The sequence below is a fragment of the Cricetulus griseus genome (genome assembly GCF_003668045.3).
Source record: "Cricetulus griseus strain 17A/GY chromosome 1 unlocalized genomic scaffold, alternate assembly CriGri-PICRH-1.0 chr1_1, whole genome shotgun sequence".
In the NCBI taxonomy this organism is placed as follows: domain Eukaryota; kingdom Metazoa; phylum Chordata; class Mammalia; order Rodentia; family Cricetidae; genus Cricetulus; species Cricetulus griseus.
Window position 1 is genome coordinate 214,192,483 of NW_023276807.1, and position 20,402 is coordinate 214,212,884.

The 20,402-nt window shown below is 40.9% G+C and overlaps 1 long non-coding RNA gene across 1 annotated transcript; it reads right to left on the reverse strand.

The window, feature by feature from the left end:
* Nucleotides 1–2,786: 2,786 nt before the first annotated feature.
* Nucleotides 2,787–16,333, reverse strand: LOC103159571. Its single transcript, XR_003480088.2, has 3 exons — nt 16,294–16,333; nt 8,501–8,587; nt 2,787–3,439 (listed from the first exon to the last, which is right to left on the reverse strand). It is a non-coding gene; the product is annotated as an uncharacterized LOC103159571 (long non-coding RNA).
* Nucleotides 16,334–20,402: the final 4,069 nt, after the last annotated feature.

Here is a 20,402-nt window from a genome sequence, read left to right on the forward strand (position 1 = left end):
GTTGAGTACTATGGGAGCACTACAGAGTTCTGTGTATGTCCACAGTCTTCTTTCCTGGCACAGAATGCAGTACCTCACCAGCTGCAATGCACTATCCATCATGAGGTCCATGGTCACACCCAATGTATTAAAGGACAGAAGAGCTGGAAGACTTTCCCAACAGCACTTATGAATGTCATTGCATACAGCAATCTGGCAGGTAAGGGTGGTTCACTGGGACTGTGATGACCAAACAGTCTTTAGAGACAGGGCATGGATCTCCTTGGAAAGTGGTGGGTGTCCAGGATATGCTGATGATACATGACACATGCTGCATTAAGGGATCCTAGGAACACATGCTATGTGAAGTAAACTAGGCACAGAAAGACAGGGATGCATGATTCCACTCATGCCAGGTCTACACAACAGTCTACATCACAGAGACAAGTGGATGGTGGATTTCAGGAGCCATAGGGAGGGTGATGTAAGCTGTTGTTCCCTGGGTACCAACTTTTGCTTTCACAGGAGAAGAATTACAGAGCTGGATGATGCTGGTGGCTGAGCAAAATTACCAATGAATTTCATATCGTCAATCATTGTACCAAAATATAATTAAGATAGAAAATTTTGTTGTATTTTTAAACAATTTCAAAATTGGGAAATATGTCTGAAAACATGAAGAAAAACATTCAAGTATTTCATTGAGCTATAAACTGAGCTCTCCTCCAACCTGCTAAAAAAATACATATTTTGAAGACACAACTGCAGTGTCACTCATAGTGAGCAGTGCTATCTTGAGGCCAATACAATGGCCTTTTTTGGAGCTGAGGCTGGCAGACAAAAATGAACAAAACTCATCTTGAGGGTCACAGTCCCCAACCCTCTGAGGGCAGTCAGCCACAGAACCGAGGAAAGCATACACAGAGAGACTGTAATTACTACACAGGGCAACACAACCCTCTACAGAGGGCCTGAAGCTGCTTTTCAAACCCCACCATGTTGAATCTTCTCCATGAAGGTGTCAGACTGCTCTTACCACTTCCTTCTAACAGGTGAGGAAAGAGACTACATATGTGGCTATTCCAAGTCTGGTCTCTGGTCCCAAGTATGTAAAAGCTGGCTTTTACCCACTTTTTTTTCAGTTTTACTTTTGATTTTGCTTTGATTCAGATTTAAGTTTTTCTTTACATCCCTAGAAGATGAATTAATGCTTGTGAGCTTGTCCCCAGATACACTTTGAGTTACATGTCACTCACTGCTATGTGCCAGCAAAATGTGACCTCCTAGGAAAGCCCCTGGTACTGTGGTTTCTAAATACCTTGAACAACTCACCCTGATAGTTGTGGACATACACCTTTTACATCCCCCCTGGTCACTTCCCAGAGATGTTACTGCCTCTGGCAGTTTTAGTGACAGTGTTCAGCAAAGAACAACTAGCAGAATCCTCAAACACTCTTTTCTGACGTTCCTGGTGCTTTCTCTCCATCAGCATCCATCCCATCAAAGGATGAACAAAGATCATGGCCCTGGAATTCACTTTAAGAATCGTGGCCCCTGAATTCACTTTGTTGGCAGCATAACCATTGTTTGTCAATAGATGTGAACTTGTGTGCAGCCCAGTGTGTGTAAGATGCCATGGGCTAACATGACTGCAAATGTTGTTTGTTTTGTCTGTATTTTATACTCAGTGGACTTCCTTTGTGAAAGCAATTCCTTGGAAAGGCTTTAAACTCTTCTGTGAAGCCAAAGTAATGTTTGATACTCACATTTGTGACACTTAGCAACTGTCCATTTATCCAATTTGTCTTCCCCTCCCTGAAGTAGCTCAGCAGGTGATAGATAGTACCACTTTCATACACAGCTTTATTTCCTGTTCTCATCACTGTATCATTGACTTTTGGATCTTCACAGCTGATCTGAGTCTTCTGTTTCACAGGAACACTTCATTGCTGAGGCCTGTGAGGTTTTCCCAGCTGTAAACTCAGCTCTCTATTCTACCGAACTGTTTACTTTCTTCTTAAGGCATATTAAAATATCATTCCTTGAAATGAACTTTGAAACACTCTATCCATCATGTTTGGGTACTCTAGAACTGGGAACACCCTGCTGACCTTTATTCCTCTTTGTTGGACAATAGTAAATAATCCACAGCAGAAAATGCCATTTGGATATGAGGGAGCTGTCTGGAAACACTCCCCTCAGACAGTCACTGGCCTCTGTCTAGAAGGATTCATTTTGAAGTGGTTTTGAAATCATCTATCTCACTGTGATGCATTCCTTCTTTGCTCCTCCAATCTGATGAACTTTGAACTTGTTGGTCTTCCCAGCAAGGGACCACACACCTCACAGTGTTACTGCTGGACAAATGCTGTTTTATCTGAAACTTACAAGTGGATTTGGCTAAGAAACCCTTTCTTTCCTAGACTCCGATGAACTTTGTATGTGTAACATTGTATCCAGTCACCATTTCCCTAAATATGTGCTTTAAAGTAATTGTCATAAAGTTCTAAGCAGCACTGTGTGTTCATTTTGAGGATTCTAGAACACTCCTTTGTGAAGCTTTTTAGGGGAAAAGGGAGAGTGTTTTGAAACGATGTGTCCCCACAGAGGGATGAAAAATATTGAGAAGATAAATCTCTGGAAAGTGTGTGTGTGTGTGTGTGTGTGTGTGTGTGTGTGTGTGTGTGTGTGTGTGTTCACACTGTGAGAAGAGAAACGGGTCAGAATAAAACACATTAGAAACTGTAAACTTCAGATAGATCATAATGATACATTAATATTACAAATAACAAAAAAATGGGGTTTGTAGAAAGTTTTCTTCTATGCATTTGTAAATAATGGTTGCAATATTAAAGAAAATTTGTATTACATTTCAGAAAGCAGACTATACTGTGGTACAGACGTTAATACATGCTGTCCTTGGCTCACCATGACGACCCAGTTTACAATGGTTTGGCTCACTGTTGTTCAAAGCTGGTGCTGGTAGGAAACAATCAGATGACTTATTCTTCAGATTTCCAATTTCCTTTTTTCCTGCACTGATGTTTCTCATAGAGAACCGCCAGGCACGTGATCTCTAGAATGGCACTGAATGAGGCCCAACATGAAAGTATAAAATCACTTAAGACATTATCAGTTAAAAAAAATTTAAACCCCACTGTTCTATTTTTGAGCATGAATTTTGTAGATGACAATATCTGCCACAAATGCCAAAGACGGCACATGCGCATCATATGGAACATCTTTCAGGATGCTGAACAGAATTCAAAGCCACAGTTTCCAGTCAGTGCTGCCATCATTGACCACAGACCACCAGAAGAAACTCCCATGGTGCAGCGCGCTCTACTGCTGAGCTCGGTGTCTGTAGGCTGCATTCATTCAGTGAATTCAGTGTAACCTCTAGTTGCTCAGCCTATGATGTATTTATCTGAATGTAGCTCCATCATAAATCAAACAGCATCTGTAAATGTTAAAATAGTGGAGCTTTAAAGTTAATGTGAGTCTGTCATTATAGGAACACAGAATCTAGGTTGCGGGCTTTTCGTCTTATTGATAAAAGAATTTAAAGACAGACTCAAAAGGGGATTTGGGTATAATAGAGTTCGATCCAAAGGATGTCAGAGCAAGAGGGCTGGAGGTCTGCTGGAGGGAAGAGGACAAAGAGAGCACACAGTAAAAGACAGTGTGGGAGACGAAGGCGAGCTCACTGGGAACAAGAAGAGCCAGATTTTTGGGGTCCTTGTGTCCTGTAGATTTTATTGTAGGGGCTAAAAAAACTTGGCTCTCTTTGTCATAGTGATGTGACCCTTGGGTTTAAAAACACAGCATTTCCTCCTTTTTGGCCAACCAGGGGGTAAATATTTAACCTTCATTTTGCTCAGTAGCTTTATAGTCAGCCAAGAGTTGCTAGTATTCAGGATGTGTCTAAAATGGAAAGGAACATGCACGATCACTTAATCACTGTCTGCTTACTTTTCAGTTTAGTTAGCATAGAGCCAGGGAAGGTAGAGCCTGCTGCTGTGAGGTTAACCTCTGGACCAGTTTAAAGTTTCTGTCACTGGTTGATCCTTAGCCTTGAAATTAGCTACAGTCCCTGGAAGTCTATTGCTTACTGAAAGGCCAGCCACTGTTTGTTTCCACCTCTCCATAGAAAGAAAGCACTCAGGAATTAGTTACAATCTGCTAGGAGATTTTCCAACATACTGTTTGAAATCTGTCTCCTTTAAAAAGTATTTTGATTCCCTATATTCCAGGGTAGTCCTAAATATTGATTGTGCCATTAGTCTCAGAAGAGGCGGGCACCGTGATGTGACTGTGTCCACATGATGCTGTAGACACTGCAGGTGACTTTTACCTCCCCTCCTGATGCTGAGAAACCCTTCCTCTGTGCCCTTTTTGTAGAAATATTGAAGTCACCTGAACCTATACAGAGCATAGAATCTATACATATTTTTATCTCAATTATTTGTAGGTCATGCTGTGAGCCTCTTACACATGACTCCACCCCTCCCTGGGCTGGGGACTCATCACTGCTGCTGACTCCACATTCTCTTGGGATAAAAGGCAGAGTGGAATGCAGGTGTTTCCCTAGGCACACAGTTCAGGCGGTCAGGACACCACCCAGAAGACTTACTTTATTGTTCTCCTTGCAAAGAGACAGACCTGTTTGCTGTGTGTTTCCTTCCAAACCTGCTGTGTGCTCGTGGATCTAGTCAAGGATAGGTGGCATGTGTTACAAGGTGGCTGATGTCTGTGCCATCTTTTTACCTTACTTCCCACATTGCCCGTTTCCTTGCTTCTTCAGCAGACATATTCTGAGTTCCTTCTGAGACCTCATGGCTCAGGAAACACATAGACTGGACATCATCAGATGATGTCACACCATTTGTTGCCTGAACAAATACCTTGCTGAGTTGATCTTTTCAGATGCCCTGCCCCCAGCATTATCTCCTTATTTTCGTTCATTTGTTTTTTGTTTTTTGGTTTTTTTCTATTTTCTTGTTTTGTTTATAGCAAATGCAAATTCCTACTCTGGATAAAGTCTGTTTTTTCTCACTCTGAATTTCATTAGTTACACATGTTTACCCTCCCTTAATTTGGGTTTAACTTTAACTTTAAAATTAACTAAACTGATCTAGAGCAATGAAGTAGTAGCCTACAATCCATACCACCAGAGAAGCTAGGAAACAAGGAAGACCCTAAGAGAGACATACATGGTCCCCTGGAGAAGGGGAAAGGGACAAGATCTCCTAAGCTAATGGGGAGCATGGGGGGAGGGGAGAGGGAGTTAGGAGAAAGAGAAGGGGAGAAGAGGAGGGGAGAGGAGGACATGAGGGAGCAGGAAGATCTAGTCAGGGGAAGAATAGAGGAGAGCTAGAAAAGAGACACCATCATAGAGGGAGCCATTATAGGTTTAAAGAGAATTGTGGCACTAGGGAAATGTCCAGAGATCTTCAAGGTTGACATCAACTAACAATCTAAGAACTAGTGGAGAGGCTACTTTAAATGCCCCTCTCCGATAATGAGATTGATTACTAACATATGCCATCCTAGAGCCTTCATCCAGTAGCTGATGGAAGCAGAAGCAGACACCCACAGCTAAACACTGAGCTGAACTCTGGAATCCAGTTGCAGAAAGGGAGGAGTGATGAGCAAAGGGGTCAAGACCAGGCTGGAGAAACACACAGAAACAGCTGACCTGAACAAAGGATTGCTCATGGACCCCAGACTGATAGCTGGGAAACCAGCACAGGACTGTTCCAGACCCCCTGAATGAGGATGTCAGTTTGGAGGTCTGGGCAATATATGGGGCCACTGGTAGTGGATCAGTATTTACCCCTAGTACACAAATGAACTTTGGGAGCCCTCTCCATATAGAGGGATATTCTCTCAGCCTAAACACACTGGGGAGGGTCTAGGCCCTGCTCCAAGAAGATGCCCTATGGAAGGCCTCACTCTTCCTGGGGAGCACAAAGGGGTTGGGATAGGGGGTCAGTGAAGGCAGGGGATGAGGGGAGGGAGAGGGAACTGAGATTGATGTAAAAGAAGCTTGTTTCTAATTTAAATAAAAAATAAAAATAACTAAACTGAATTCAATTTAGGAATAAATATAGAGATCATTACAATTATTGAAGAATTAGAACCAGTCTACAACTATCCATAAATAACAGCTGTTGCATTTAAAGTACTGGTGCTATGAGGTCTCTTTGCTCATATCCTGTGACCTTGTAGGTAATTCACAGTCTGCTCTTGATTTTGTTGTTTGCTTTGTTTTGTTTTGTTTTGTTTTACTGTTGCTGCTGCTGCTGCTGTTGCATTTAGAGTTAGGCTCCTTCTTTGCAGCCTGAACTGCCCTGGAAGTCACAAACCTTCTGCTTCAGTCACCTGAGAACTAGGATTACAGGCATGAGCTTAGTCATTAAATTAGTAAGTTTTACAACTAATACAATGGAGAATGATATCTGATTTAAAAAAAGGACATAAAACTACATTTGATGTGGTTTCTAATATCTGTATACATGAAGGTATCTCATATGTATCTGTTACTTATGTGTAAATGTGCATGTGTATAATGTATAGGGTTTGTCTGAGTTTTACATATTATACCATGAACACCAATGCCCGGCCTCCATCAGGTCTTTAACAATGACCCTGGACTCTGCTGTAGAAATTGTTTGGCTGAAAATGAGAAACATTTAAAAATTTAGTAGCATACTACTAATATATGCATAGAAAACATTTCCTCAAAGTATCTCCCTGACCTCAAGTTAGTTATACTTCCATCATGCCCTAGGTCAGAGCCTTCGGATTCTGGCTATGACAAGTCATATTCACATTAACAGATTTTGAATTGATTTGTCATTTACATGAAATTTATGAGCTGACCTTGGGTCATTTGCATTTGTGGCTTCATTTAGTTTTTATTGTTTATAACAAGTTATTATATATTACAATAATTCATAACTGATACAGCATTTATATAGCAAATTTTCTTAGCCTTAATAACTTGATCTTTGGACTAAAACAAGTTGGAACACATTCATATTCTCCTCTGTGACCTCAATTCTTTTCAATATATTGAGCATTAGTGTTTTTCTGTGTGGTCTCGTTAAAGCAAATGATGACTGATGAGAACAAAGCTGAGTTTCTCCAACTATTTCAATTAGTGATTTTCCCAACACTGTCAATCAAAGAAGCCATTCTCCCATCACTTTTAGGAAAGATTCATTCTCCTGCCCTGTTTCTCTTACTCCCTCCTCTTTCCTCTCTTCTTCCCCACTCTCTCTGACAAGGGAAGGGACGCACTACAGTTTGCATTTTTCCCTATGTTAAAACTAACAACATTATAATGATTACATTTAAATATAATTTTATATCTGATATGACTGCCCACATTCTTATTCTTTTTTTGTTCACTCTATCCAGGCTATTGTTTTCTAATGATATTTTATGTTTTTTATTAAACATTTTTATTGTCCTCACCAAACCTCATTTCTTCGTCCCCTGAGTAGATACTCCGGTGTTTTGTTTTGTTTTGTTTTGTTTTGTTTTCAGGAACACTCAAAATATTTTCCATAATGGCAGGGTTAATTGACATGCTACCGGCTATGAAACCTGTCTTTCCCTGAACCCTTGCTAGCATCTACTATTTTATTTCTAACCTTATTTAAAAAATACTAATTCTATTTCATAAAACTACCTAATACATTATCACTGGAGCAAAGGTGAATCCAAAGTCCAGTCCTCTTGATGCTGTTAAAGTGCTGCTTCAGTTTTTCAAGTCCAGTTTCCCATCTTTAAATTACTTGGTTTACATTAACAAGGCACTCTCTTAAACTTGATATGTTTTCCCAATTGTATTCACATGTATATTTATTATCTCAATCAAGACACAGCATATCCTCATTGCATTTGAGAGTTTTCCTTGCCAGAGAGAAGCCCTTCCAGTTTTTCCCATTAGAAACAATTGAAGCAGTGGAAGAGGTATTACCAGATGAGATGCCACTAAAAGTCATGGAACAGTGACAGTCGATGGACAGGGGATGGCAGACAGAAAGACAAAACAAAAGGACTGACTGGGTGGAGCATGGGGATCTGGGCTAGTAAAGCAACTCTGTAGGATACTAATGTGGTATATTAATATGACAGATACAGGAATCCCCACTGGTCCAAACAGAATGAATGAAGACTCATGTGCATTATGGACTTGGGTGATAATGTCATGTCAGTGCAGGCCCATGCTCTGGAACAAATGTGCCTGTGCGCAAGATGTTGGAAGTGGAGGAGACTGGTATGTGCAAGGAATAGCAAATATACTGAAAAGTTCTGTGCCCTCTGCTCAATTGTTCTATGAACATAAAACTGCTGTGGGAAAAAATCTATTTTAAAATGAACTGTCTGATACCAGAGAACTCCTCCGGAAAGAATCAAAAATAGACAGCAGCTATCTTTAAGCTGGAGCCTAAGAGTAGCCTGTAGGTGAGCAAGTAGATGTCTCAGGCCTAAGAAGCAGCATTCATACCTGTGCTCCAAAAGGCATTGTCAATCACTGTTTTCCCCGCTGAGTGGGCGGCAAAGGCCTCCTATGGGTGAGTACAGAGACAGAATTCTGCAAAAGAGGAGATGGATACCATAAATACTAAGAAAGCACCACACCACACACACACAAACACACACACACACACACACACACACACACACACACACACACACACACACACACTCCTGGGTTACCTGATCTCTAGTTTAAATAAAAATGAATACCACAGCCTATAGTTCCATCAAAAGGCAAATTTGTTGATGGGTACTCAGAAGGCCTATAATTTAGAAGTAAAACACCGAGATTCTAACAAAATAAAAGAGATGCATATTCAAAACATATTGCCATCCATGAATGAAACTTACCTGTTTATAAGTCATAAAAACTAGTTATCAGTTTAACCAAAGACTGTCACAAATGAAATTGAGAGATCGGACACAGCAGCACACAGCAGCACGCTTGACCTCAAGCGTGTGAGCGTGTAGGGCTACTGTGCATGTACTTGAGTGGAGCCGATGAAGGAAGGATACGGGGGAAATTTAAACTACGAATGAAAAACTAATAGACACTTTAGCATGGTGTTTAAAACATAACAAGAAGGACACTGCTCTAACAGAGGACTGGAGCTCAGTTTTCAAGCACCCATACCCGGGCAGCTCACAACTGTCTGTAACTACAGCTGTAGAATCTGATGTACTCTTATGGCCTGCAAATGTGTCCATAGATGTGCACACATAATTAAAATTAAAAGTTTAAATAATTAAATAGCAAAAATGGTGGAAGAAATTGCACGTGAGGAAGGGAATTGATCTGCAAGGCAGGTGTGGCCCGCATGGCTGTTTTGCTCTAACTTTATTTTCCATTTGCATTTGAGCTAGATCTAACCTAGAGTCCCATGCTGGGGACCAGCTTTCACAGTGGGGAGGGGGATAGGAGGTGATAGAGGAAGAAAACAGAAGCAGAAATTATATAATTATATTCTAATTAAAATTTATTCGAAAATAATAAAAACTCTGAAAGATCTGAGTGCTATGGAAGTAAAGGTTAGCAGCAGCACACGGAATGAGATGTTCTACTGCATGGCACTCATCTGTGATCCCAGTCCGATGTCGTCCCTGCACAGAAGACAACATTACCCTGCATTTGGAAGGCATTTGAGACCCTGAGAGATGATTTGGCATGCAGACAGGCTTGCACCCTGCTTTACTCACCCAAGTCCTATTCTAGATCCCACAATGTGGCAGCAGAGAGCTGACACCTGAAAGCTGTCCTCTGACCTCCCAGAGTGTGTGTGCACAGATTAGATAGATAGATAGATAGATAGATAGATAGATAGATAGATAGATAGACAGACAGACATTTATTTTCTGGTTTTTTGTTTTTGAGAAATCATCAAAACATACCCTGAATTTCACATCCTAATCTAATGCATAAAATGAGCCACTTTTACCACTTTCAGAACACTAACTAGCATTAAAACTATGGTAAATGGGGCTCAGTGAATAAAGCATTTGCCCACATAAAAGCTGGATAGGCTTGGTTGTCTCCCAGAATCCTGGAACTTGGAAAGCAGAGACAAGGGAACACTAAGTCAAGTTCACTACGTAGACTAGCCAGAATTGGCAAGCTTCCAGTTCAGCAAGAGAGACTGACTCAAACAATAAAGTGGAGATTGGAGCAACTGAGGACGATACCCAATGCTAACTATGGCCTACACACATGTGCATGCACGCGAGTGCACACACACACACACACACACACACACACACACACACACACACACTCGCACACGTGTGTGAGTGACTGCACACAAGTGTGTGCCCAAACAGACTGTGAACACATGTACACATTTGTACATGTACCATTATTAATACACCAATAATAGCAAATGAGTTCACTGTCAGGCCAGCCCTTATTTAAAATCCATTTCCACACATACCATGCATACACTATTGCACTAGATAGTTAAAATTCTATCATTCTTAAAAGATGACAGTAAGTCACTCAGGCTGCAATGGAGACTCAAAGTAATTATAGATATTGCCTTTTGTAGCTTCTATACAATATAAATGAGGAAAATATTGGTTACTAGTCCCCAAACATTGATAAATGGCAAAAAGACTTCCAACAGAAATATGCATGGACTTATATGTCTTGAGTTAATTTATGGAAAGGAGTCAGTGAATTAATAGTTATATAATGTAACAAACACAACACAACATGGACTAAGATCCTGAGAGCAGCGGGTGCCTATCTACAGAAACAGGCACAAAACTTCACCAAGTCAGCAAAAATTCTGGTTCTGGGTTGAACTGAAACCCAGACTCAGTTGGACAATGATTCAATGCCTAGATGATGTCTCTCTGGCCTCAACCAAGGTCAGCCCCTATTAGATGATCAAGGTAGCCTAGCCCCAGGTGGAAAGTGGCAAGAAGCCAGAGAAGGCACTAGATCTTTTAGAAGCACACACCAATCCCTAGTAATGGCTGTTCCTCCAATACTGAGTTTTTCTGTGCAAAGTCTCAACTACATTCTTGGCACCTCCTTGCTGGGCCCTCCAGCCTCAGAGCAGTTGTAGACCTCAAAGAGAGTCTGTATATAAAGGAAACACACAGTTTCGCTGTTGAAACTTTTTAAAGACATTCCTTAAAAATGTCTCCTATCAGTTACAACTCAAGTGTTGATTACAAAGAGAAACAATCTCCCATTCAAGGCTGCTGAAATCCAGTTTCCTTTAATATATTCATTCAGTCTATGTTAATTCTCCCAAGGTCTTCACTGGGTGTACGGGCATCCCCTCTGCTCACCCCCACCCCAAACTCTGAAAGGAACATAAAGGATACTGGACAATACACAATAGAACAAATAGAGGGACAGAAACAAGTGGCTGTTGTGATGGGAAAGCCAAGAGATGCTTGATCAAGACTAAGGGTCAACAAGTGATGCGACCAAAAGTGACGGCAACAAGAGAGCCTTGTCCACTCAGAAAGCTGTGCTTTGTGAATGAAGAGAAAGCGTCCAAAGCATTTTAGAAAGTTCTCTAATCTTCCAGAACACAGATGCTATGAAACCAAGAATAGCAGCCTGGGATGGCAGCTGATTCAGCAAACTGGTCTACATTGTCAAGGTCTTGTCATAGCCAACAGTTAAGTTCAACCTACAGTCTTTATCTACAATCTTTATCATGCTAGTTTTGACTTTCTGATGTTTGTACTCACCACATTGGCATGGGAGTTACTTTTTGCCTGGGTGTCTGAGTACTCATAGCTTTCCATTTAGCTGAGAGAGCCATTGTGAAAGTCACAGTTTGATGAGTTAGCTTAGGCAGTGAAAGAAAGCATCCAAAAATGAGCAAGAATGTCTCCTCATCAATGATGGGAATATGCTTCCTAGCCAAAGATTTCCAGTGATGGAGAATGGACCTTCATTTCACTGCATGTGTGGATAGACAAGTGAGAGACTGGTAAGAAGTTAAAAGGTCACATGGGAAGAGGACACACTTTCCTGTTGCATCCTTGACCTAGAGGGGACTGAATGACACCCTGTAGCTACCTGTTGTAAAGGTTCCACAAATGAGCACCTGTTCTGTTATAAAGTAAGGAAAGCTTTGTATAAGAACTAAATATAGATGTGTACATGTAATTATGTGTAATTTTACATGTAATTTTATACATACATAAAATTTTACAGTGGTCAAATTAGAAAGATTTCACAAAGAGAGAATATATTTTAGTAAAACTATTATCAAAATATTTATTGAGTTCAACTATTTGCACCATTTATTCATGGCATGTATTAATGGGTTCTATATAGTAATTCATGTATACACACTGGGCACACCAGTCACACAAAGCCACCCATTCTCTACCTCCCCAAAACCACACACTCTGCCCAATCTCTGATGATTCCTCATCTCTTTTTAGGTTGATATTTTGCAGATTCCACATGTGTGAGGGAAGTACTTATGACTCATTTGTAGAAATAATTTCATTATCATATACACAGTTCATATCCTCCTCAAGGTAGGTGTGAGAATAGATCACCTGACCCAATTTTGTAGCATGAGTAATTTAGATGCAACACAAACAAACAAACTCCAAGGTTAAACTTAATCAGTGTGAGAATAAACTCTATCCTGTTTCCACTGACTCTATGATATTTTTTCAATGATGGGTTTCATAGACATTATGTTTTTATTTGAGAATCTGATGATTTAGCAATACTCTAGTCCTTTGTGTTTAGCCAAACATAGATGTTTTGTGATAATTCAAGGTGGATTGCCTAGACTGAGACAAGACACTGAGCTTTCTCTGAGTGGTTGTGGGAGAACTTTACAGTTTCCCCACAAGGGATGGGGATTTGCCAGCTGCCTTCATATACCCTTGAATATGGCCTTGTCATGAGTGCATCTGCATGTAACACAACTCAATCCAAACTATACTGACTCAACTTCAGATGTAAGTTTATAACCCTGGCGCAAATGGGGGAGGGGGCTTCATCTATGGGAGGAGGAAGAGGGAGGTGGCTAAAATAACAGTACGGATGTCTGAAAATGCCCATAAGAAATCATATTATTATCTATCTTAAAGCCATACATGTAAATATATATGTCTGTGTATACATACACATGAATAGTTTTCCCAATTAGGCTGTCAATGTTCCACCACCCCACCCCCAAGAGTCACAGACGATCTGACAAAAATCCCAGCATTGGGCATGAGAAGTTTCCTTTGAGTAGTTGGTCTGGATTATCTGAGAGACTCACAAAACATAAGTTTCCAATATTGCACTTCATTGCTTCCCAAAGTGGAAGCTAAGTACCTATTACAGAAGACACCATGAATATTAAACAAGGGGAACCAGAGGGCCCCTGACCTGAATCTGACCTGATTGCCCCCTTCCTTGGTGAGGACTAGCTTTCATGGTACCAGAAGATACCATGTAAACTTCCTAAGGAGGGAAGCAACCAATATTAATACTTTGCTATAACACCTATTAATGACAACAATCACAAACATTGACACAATAACTCTAAGGATGCAATAGTGACACCCATAACTTGGTGGTAACCAACAGCTCTCAAGTGGAAGAAGAAATGTAGAAGAAAGTGTGAAATGATTATAAGAGTCAAAGGAATGGGCAGTTTGCTGTGAGATTGTCTCCTAAAAATGTCAGAAAGGCTACTCTGATGAAGTCTCATCAACATGGCTTCTTAACAAGTCCTGAATAATGACAACACCAAGGGACATGTTAACATGGGGTCGGGGCAACTGGGGAATGCTTATAGCAGGAGAAATTGTCTTTCTCAGAGAAGAGACCTCTAAAATACCAAGTATGCAGCCAGTTCTGAGATCATATAATAGGTATTTGTCCATGTGTATGTGGTGTGTGTGTGTGTGTGTGTGTGTGTGTGTGTGTGTGTGTGTATGCGCAGAGCAACAATTAAAAACAACAATGTCATGATTTTGAGACTTTGAGAGAGGTCAAAGCAGGGGAGGTGCTTGGGAGGGGATGGAGGAAGAAAATGGAAAGGGAGAAATAAAGTAATTATAATTTTAAAATATATTATCTTTAAAAAGCCCCTCTCCCTCCCTACCATGTACATACACACACACACACACACACACACACACACACACACACACACTCATAGATCTTTTAGCACATCTTAAAATTGACCTGTGACTTAAACACAGCAAGGAACTCTTACAAGTACATCAGAACCCATCGCCTTAATTTTATTTTATTGATTAAATGATTTAAGCCGGAGGGATCAGGTCATTACAAGCTCAACACTGTTATACAGTAATGCAAGTCTCTGAAGTAGTTTTCTAATGAGGAAAATTAGATGGGGTGATTAAAGTGCTTCCTCTGGACACCAGCACCAAGAAAACCCAAGGAGGGAGAGCCAGCTCTGCAACCATCGGTTCCAGGAGCACTATCCACCTATAGAAGAATGAGCATCGAACCCTACTGCACACTACAATGAAAAGCAACTCCAACTAAAGATTGAATTTAAGACCCAAAACAATGAAACTTCTAGAAAGAAACACAGGGAAAATATCCATGGCATTAATGTGACAAATGACTTCTTGGATATGACCCAACAAAAACAACAGCAACAACAAAGAGACAGACTCACAGCCAGACAATATAGAGAGAGTGGGAGACCTTGGAACACTCAGTTCTAAAGGGGGTGTCTCTGTCAAATTCCTCCACTCGGGGCACAGGGAACTCTGTGAAAGAGGAAGCAAATTGATGTAAGAGCCAACAGGGATGTAGGACACCAAGGAACTAAGGCCTCTAGACAGAACAGGGTTGGCACACATATGAACTCACAGTCTGTGGCAATATGCACAAGGCCTGCATGAGTCAGCACCAGGGACCCCAGAGCTGAAAGGAGAAGTGGACACATGCTCCCATCCATAACCCAGAAGCTATTTACAACCGATGACCACTTGCAAATGAAAGATTAGTATTCTCTGAAGAAATCTCACAGGAAAACAAATCACTCTTAAAGGTCAGCCCCATGCACAGCAGTAGGTGGCCAGCATAAAACAAACTCAACAGCATCTTTGGAGGTTATTTGTCTCATAATGCCAAGTTATAGCTTTTTTGTTTTTTGTTTTGTTTTGTTTTTTGTTTTGTTTTTTGCCCTACAGGTTCTTTTCATATATATTATGGCTTCTGGATCTGGGATTTTACGGGAGTCTTGCGTGTGCAAATGATGTGTCTCTGTACTTGTATCAATTTCTTGTGGTTTTCTTTGGTTCTTTTTCTTGTTTGGTTGTTTTGTCATAGTCTAATTTGTTTTTATTTTATTTTATTATTATCCCTTAGATGCCTGCTTGTTTTCTTTTTTTTTTCAACTTATTTTATTTGAATTAGAAACAGGATTGTTTTACATGACAATCCCAGTTCCCTTCTCCCACCCTTCTTCCCCTACCCCCCCCCAACTAAAACCCTACCTATCACATATCTTTTCTGCTCCCCCTGGATGGTGAGGCCTTCCATAGGGAGTCATCCGAGTCTTTTGTATCCTTTGGGATAGGGCCTAGGCACACCCCTGTGTGTCTTGGCTCAGGGAGTATTCCTCTATGTGGAATGGGCTCCTGAAGTCCACACCTATGCTAGGGATAAATACTGGGCTTCTACAGGAGGTCCCATAGATTTCTGAGGTTTCCTCACAGAAACCCATGTTCCTTGGGACTAGATCAGTCCCGTGCTGGTATTCCAGCTATCAGACTGGGGAGCAAGAGTTCCCAGAAGTTCAGGTCAGCTATTTCTGTGTGTTTCACCAGCTTGGTCTGGACCTTTGTGTTCTTCACTGGTCCTTCTCTGCATCTGGGTTCCAATTCAGATCGGTGATTAGTTATGGGTGTCTGCTTCTACTTCCACCAGCTGCTGGATGAAGGCATATAAGTCAGTCATCAATCTCATAATCAGGGGAGGCATTTAAGGTAGCCTCTCCTCCATTGCTGAGATAGTTAGCTGGTGTCATCTTTGTAGATCTCTAGACATTTCCCTAGTGCCTGATTTCTCTGTAAACCAAAAATGTCTCCCTCCATTATGATATCTCCATTCTTGTTATCGTGTACTCTTCCCCTGACTCATACATTCTGCTCCCTCATGTCCTCGGCATCACTCTTCTTGCCTGCTTGTTTTCTAAGGAAAGAAAGAAAGGGTGTTGTCTTAGTTAGTGTTTTTATTGCTGTGAAGAGATACCATGACCATGACAACTCTTATAAGGAAAACATTTCATTGAGGTGACTCACAGTTTCAGAGGTTCAGTCCATTATCATCATGGTGGGGAGCATGGCAGCATGCAGGCAGACATGTGGCTGGCTACATCTTGATCAGAAGGCAACAGGAAATGGTCCCACACACTGTGTAGTATCTTGAGCATAGGAAACCTCAAAGCCCATGTCCACAGTGACACACTTCCTCCGACAAGACCATACCTATTGCAACAAAGCCACACCTCCTAATAGTGCCACTCCCTGTGAGCTTATGGAAACCAATTCCATTCAAACTAACAGATTGATGGAAGGGGATGTGGAGAGGAACTGGTAGGAGTAGAAGGGAAAACCATGACCAAACTATATTGAATGAAAAAAATCTATTTTCAATAAAAGAAGAAAGTAAAAGTTAAAAAGTAGACAATGGGATTTCTGTCTGCACAGAAGGGGAACTAGCTCAGTACAAAGCAGACAAGAAACCTGAGTAACATTTCCCAAAAGATTTACAAGTGGCCAACAGATTTGTGGTGAAAATGTAAATACTAATAATTATGTAAATACAACTTGAAACCGTTCTGATCCATCGCTCCCACCTGCTAGAACAGTTAGTATTAGAAAGATAAAGAGGGCTGGAAGCCGGGCATTGGTGGTGCACGCCTTTAATCCCAGAACTCAGAGGCAGAGGCAGGTGGATCTCTGTGAGTTTGAGGCCAGCCTGGTCTCCAGAGCGAGTGCCAGGATAGACTCCAAAGCTACACAGAGAAACCCTGTCTCTCGGGGGGGGGGGGGGAAGGACAGGAGGGAGAAGGGAACTGGGATTGTCAATCTTGTTTGCAATTCAAATAAAAAAAAGAAAGAAAGATTAAAGAGGGCTGGAAAAGCACCTCAGTGGGTGAAGTGCTTGCCTTGCAAGCATGAGAAGCCAAGCTCAGTCCTTCAGAATGCACATTAATATATTTTTAATTAAAAAAATAAAAAGTAAAACAGAGCATGGTAGTATGTGTTTATAAGCACCGTGTGGGGAGGCGGAGGCAGGTAGACCTGAGGGTCTCCCTGTCCAGCCAGCTAGGCCAACCAGAGACTATCTCAAAAAATCATAATGGATAGCACCTGAAGAATGACAGCCAAGGTTGTCCTCTGTCTTGTTCAAACATTTGCAGGTATACTCATCAAAACATACTCACTCATGCAGACACACACACACACACACACACACACACACACACACACACACACACAGACACACAGACACACACACACACAGGGTGGCGGGAAGAGAACAGGTATTGGGGAGGATTTGAAGAGAAGTTTACACAGTGATGATGACAGCAATGTAAATGAATTCAATTATTCCGAAAAGCAGGGTGGACTGTTCTTGAAACAGTCACATGAACTCACTGTCTTTCTCAACAATCCCACCACGGGAATTGAAAAGAATAGAATGCTCCTCAGTGGGCGAGATACTAGAACACACAAGACATTGCCGCTGCTGCTCAATAGAAACTTTGTGTAAAGCCTTTCTTACATTGAGTTTAACTAGATGTGAGTGGGAAACCAAAATAAACACAGGAATCATGTATCATCAAAGGTTCCTTGTGTCAAAATATAAATGCACTAGATGTCTGTTTGCTAAGAGGATGAATAAATCCACTGTTGGCAATGAAACCATGTTACCTCCTTCCCAAGTCCCTGTTCCCAAGTCCCTGCTTAAAGTCCTACATGCAGCCAGGGCAGAGCAATGAGGAAAGGGGGGTCCTTAACCCAGAAGATGCCACAGATCTACTCCTGGAGGAGGACAAAGGCAGACAGATCCCATCTTCAGGGTCAGGAAATTTGGGCTGGACTAGTATTAAAACATGCAAAGTGATTTTTTTTTTCAACTTAAGAGTAAGAAAAGATCCATAGATTTTGGTTGTGGGTATAAAGGTATTAAACTCTTGTTGTTGCTGTTGTGTTAATAATTCAGCAAGGGAAAACAGGGAAGTAACATGAAGGAAAATCACGCTGTCTGTTGAATCAGTGTGATGAAATTATGCCGCTCCTTTCCTTACGTTTATTATCATTTTATCATTAAAAAGTGACATATTTCAAAGTAACACTTAAATGTTTTTGAATAATTCAATAATTCATCTGAAAAATCCTGAGGTGACCCACTTTCTGAACACATGCTAAATATAATAAGCACCGTGCAGTTGATAGCCTTCAACCTGATGTCCCCTGTTCCATTACCTTTTCATGCTACCATGAGTGCAATAATGAATTCATATTTAAACACAATGATCTTAATAAAGAAGAGTGTGATTTTCATGATTTTAAGGGCCAATTACAATATGAATTCTTAAGGTCAACTTTGCAGCTTTCCTTTTTAAACCTTGGTGCTCAAAAATGGTTACTGGGTGATTTGGATCCTCAAAAGATAATCAATTTTTTATAAATATACAAGAACATTTTTAATTATTTATTTTACATGTAAAATATTTTTCTTGCATGTATGTATGTATGTGTACCACATGCTTGCCTGGTGCCTGCAGAGGCCAGAAGAGAGCATTGGATCTCCTTGAACTAGAGTTATGGATGGTTGTGAGTCACCTTGTAGGGACTAGGAACCAAACCTATATCCTCTGCAAGAGCATCCAGTGCCCTTAACAACTGAGCAGTCTCTTCATCCCCTATATTTCTAAAGGAACAAGTAGACATCCCTGTGTAAAGGGAAAGAGGCCCACGAAGGAAGTAAAATATATGTGTATATACAGAAGTATTTGCATTTGGCATGTTTTTCAGGGGTGATCAAAATAGAAAGAAATGTGGCGGTGTATTTAGCCAAGTAAACTGGTGTTTACTCATCAGCTATGGACAAATGGAGGTACGTAGGAAAGATGCTAAATATGACTTCCTACTAAATTAATTTTAGGCTGGTGATGCAGCTCAGAATAGGTGTGACCAGCATGTGCACACCCCTGGGTTTATGCCTCAGCACCAGGAAGTAGAATAAATAGATAAATAAATAAATAAATAAATAAATAAATAAATGCTAAGCTGTAATTTGAAAAAGCATCCATCACGCTATACTACCTTTAATAAACATTGAGTGCCCACAAGTAAGATGCACAAGTCTCACTAAAAGTGAGAAACCTCACACCACCTAATCGGACTGTGATTTTTTTTCCATGGAGAAGAATTACTAAGTATCTGGTACACGTGTAACTTCAGCTGCTCAGAGTGCTTAAGATCAGCCTGTGCATCTCAGGAAGACTCTGTCCCTAAATGAAATCAGAAGGGCTAGGGACATAGGTGGGAAGTCAAGCACTTGTCTAACGTGAGCCCTGGATTCAACCTTCAACCAATCAACACACACACACACACACACACACACACACACACACACACACACACCATTGTGTATTGTAATTACAGTTTGGGGGAGGATCAACAAAAGAAAGAATAATAAATTTCCTAACCCAGCAGACTGAAATTTTCTACAAACTATTTTATTTGGTTTTCATCTTAAAGGTTTTAAGGCACAGTCAAATGCCAGACATATCTTTCTAAACTTCTATGTACTACCATTGTCTGAAAAGGGTTTTGAATATCTTTACTTAGAAATCTATTGTAGACATTATTTAACAATATCAATGGTCTTTTCACCAACATTATGGAAGATCCAATGTTGCTCAGAGAGTCAGAACTGAACGTAATTCTCTCTGAGGTTACATTTAAGTTTAAAGGAAGAAAATTCCTGGGAACACAGCTTTGATCACCCTTATGGTCTCTAGAAGAAGAAAGCTGATGTAAAAGCTGATTAGGAACCGTGTCCTCCCCGGAAGGAACATGGTGAGGACCATCTCTGTGGGCTGCAAGTCACCCAGTTCTAGCCATCCTTCCCTAAGCATCAAAACAACCCAGTGAAGCAAATGCCTTTGAAAGGGTTGCTTTATTGCACATCATAAGTCCAGCTGAGGAGCCAGGTGAAGCTTGAGGCCATGAGCCTGCATACCTGGGATTTTTTCCGTGAGATGGGAAACAAAGGATGTTCTTCTCTAACTCAAGGATGATTAGATTATTTTTTCCCACTTTCCCGTTCACAGGCCTATCTCTGTCTCCAAACTCTCTCACTTCTTGCTCAACTATTTGAGTTTGTCTGTCAC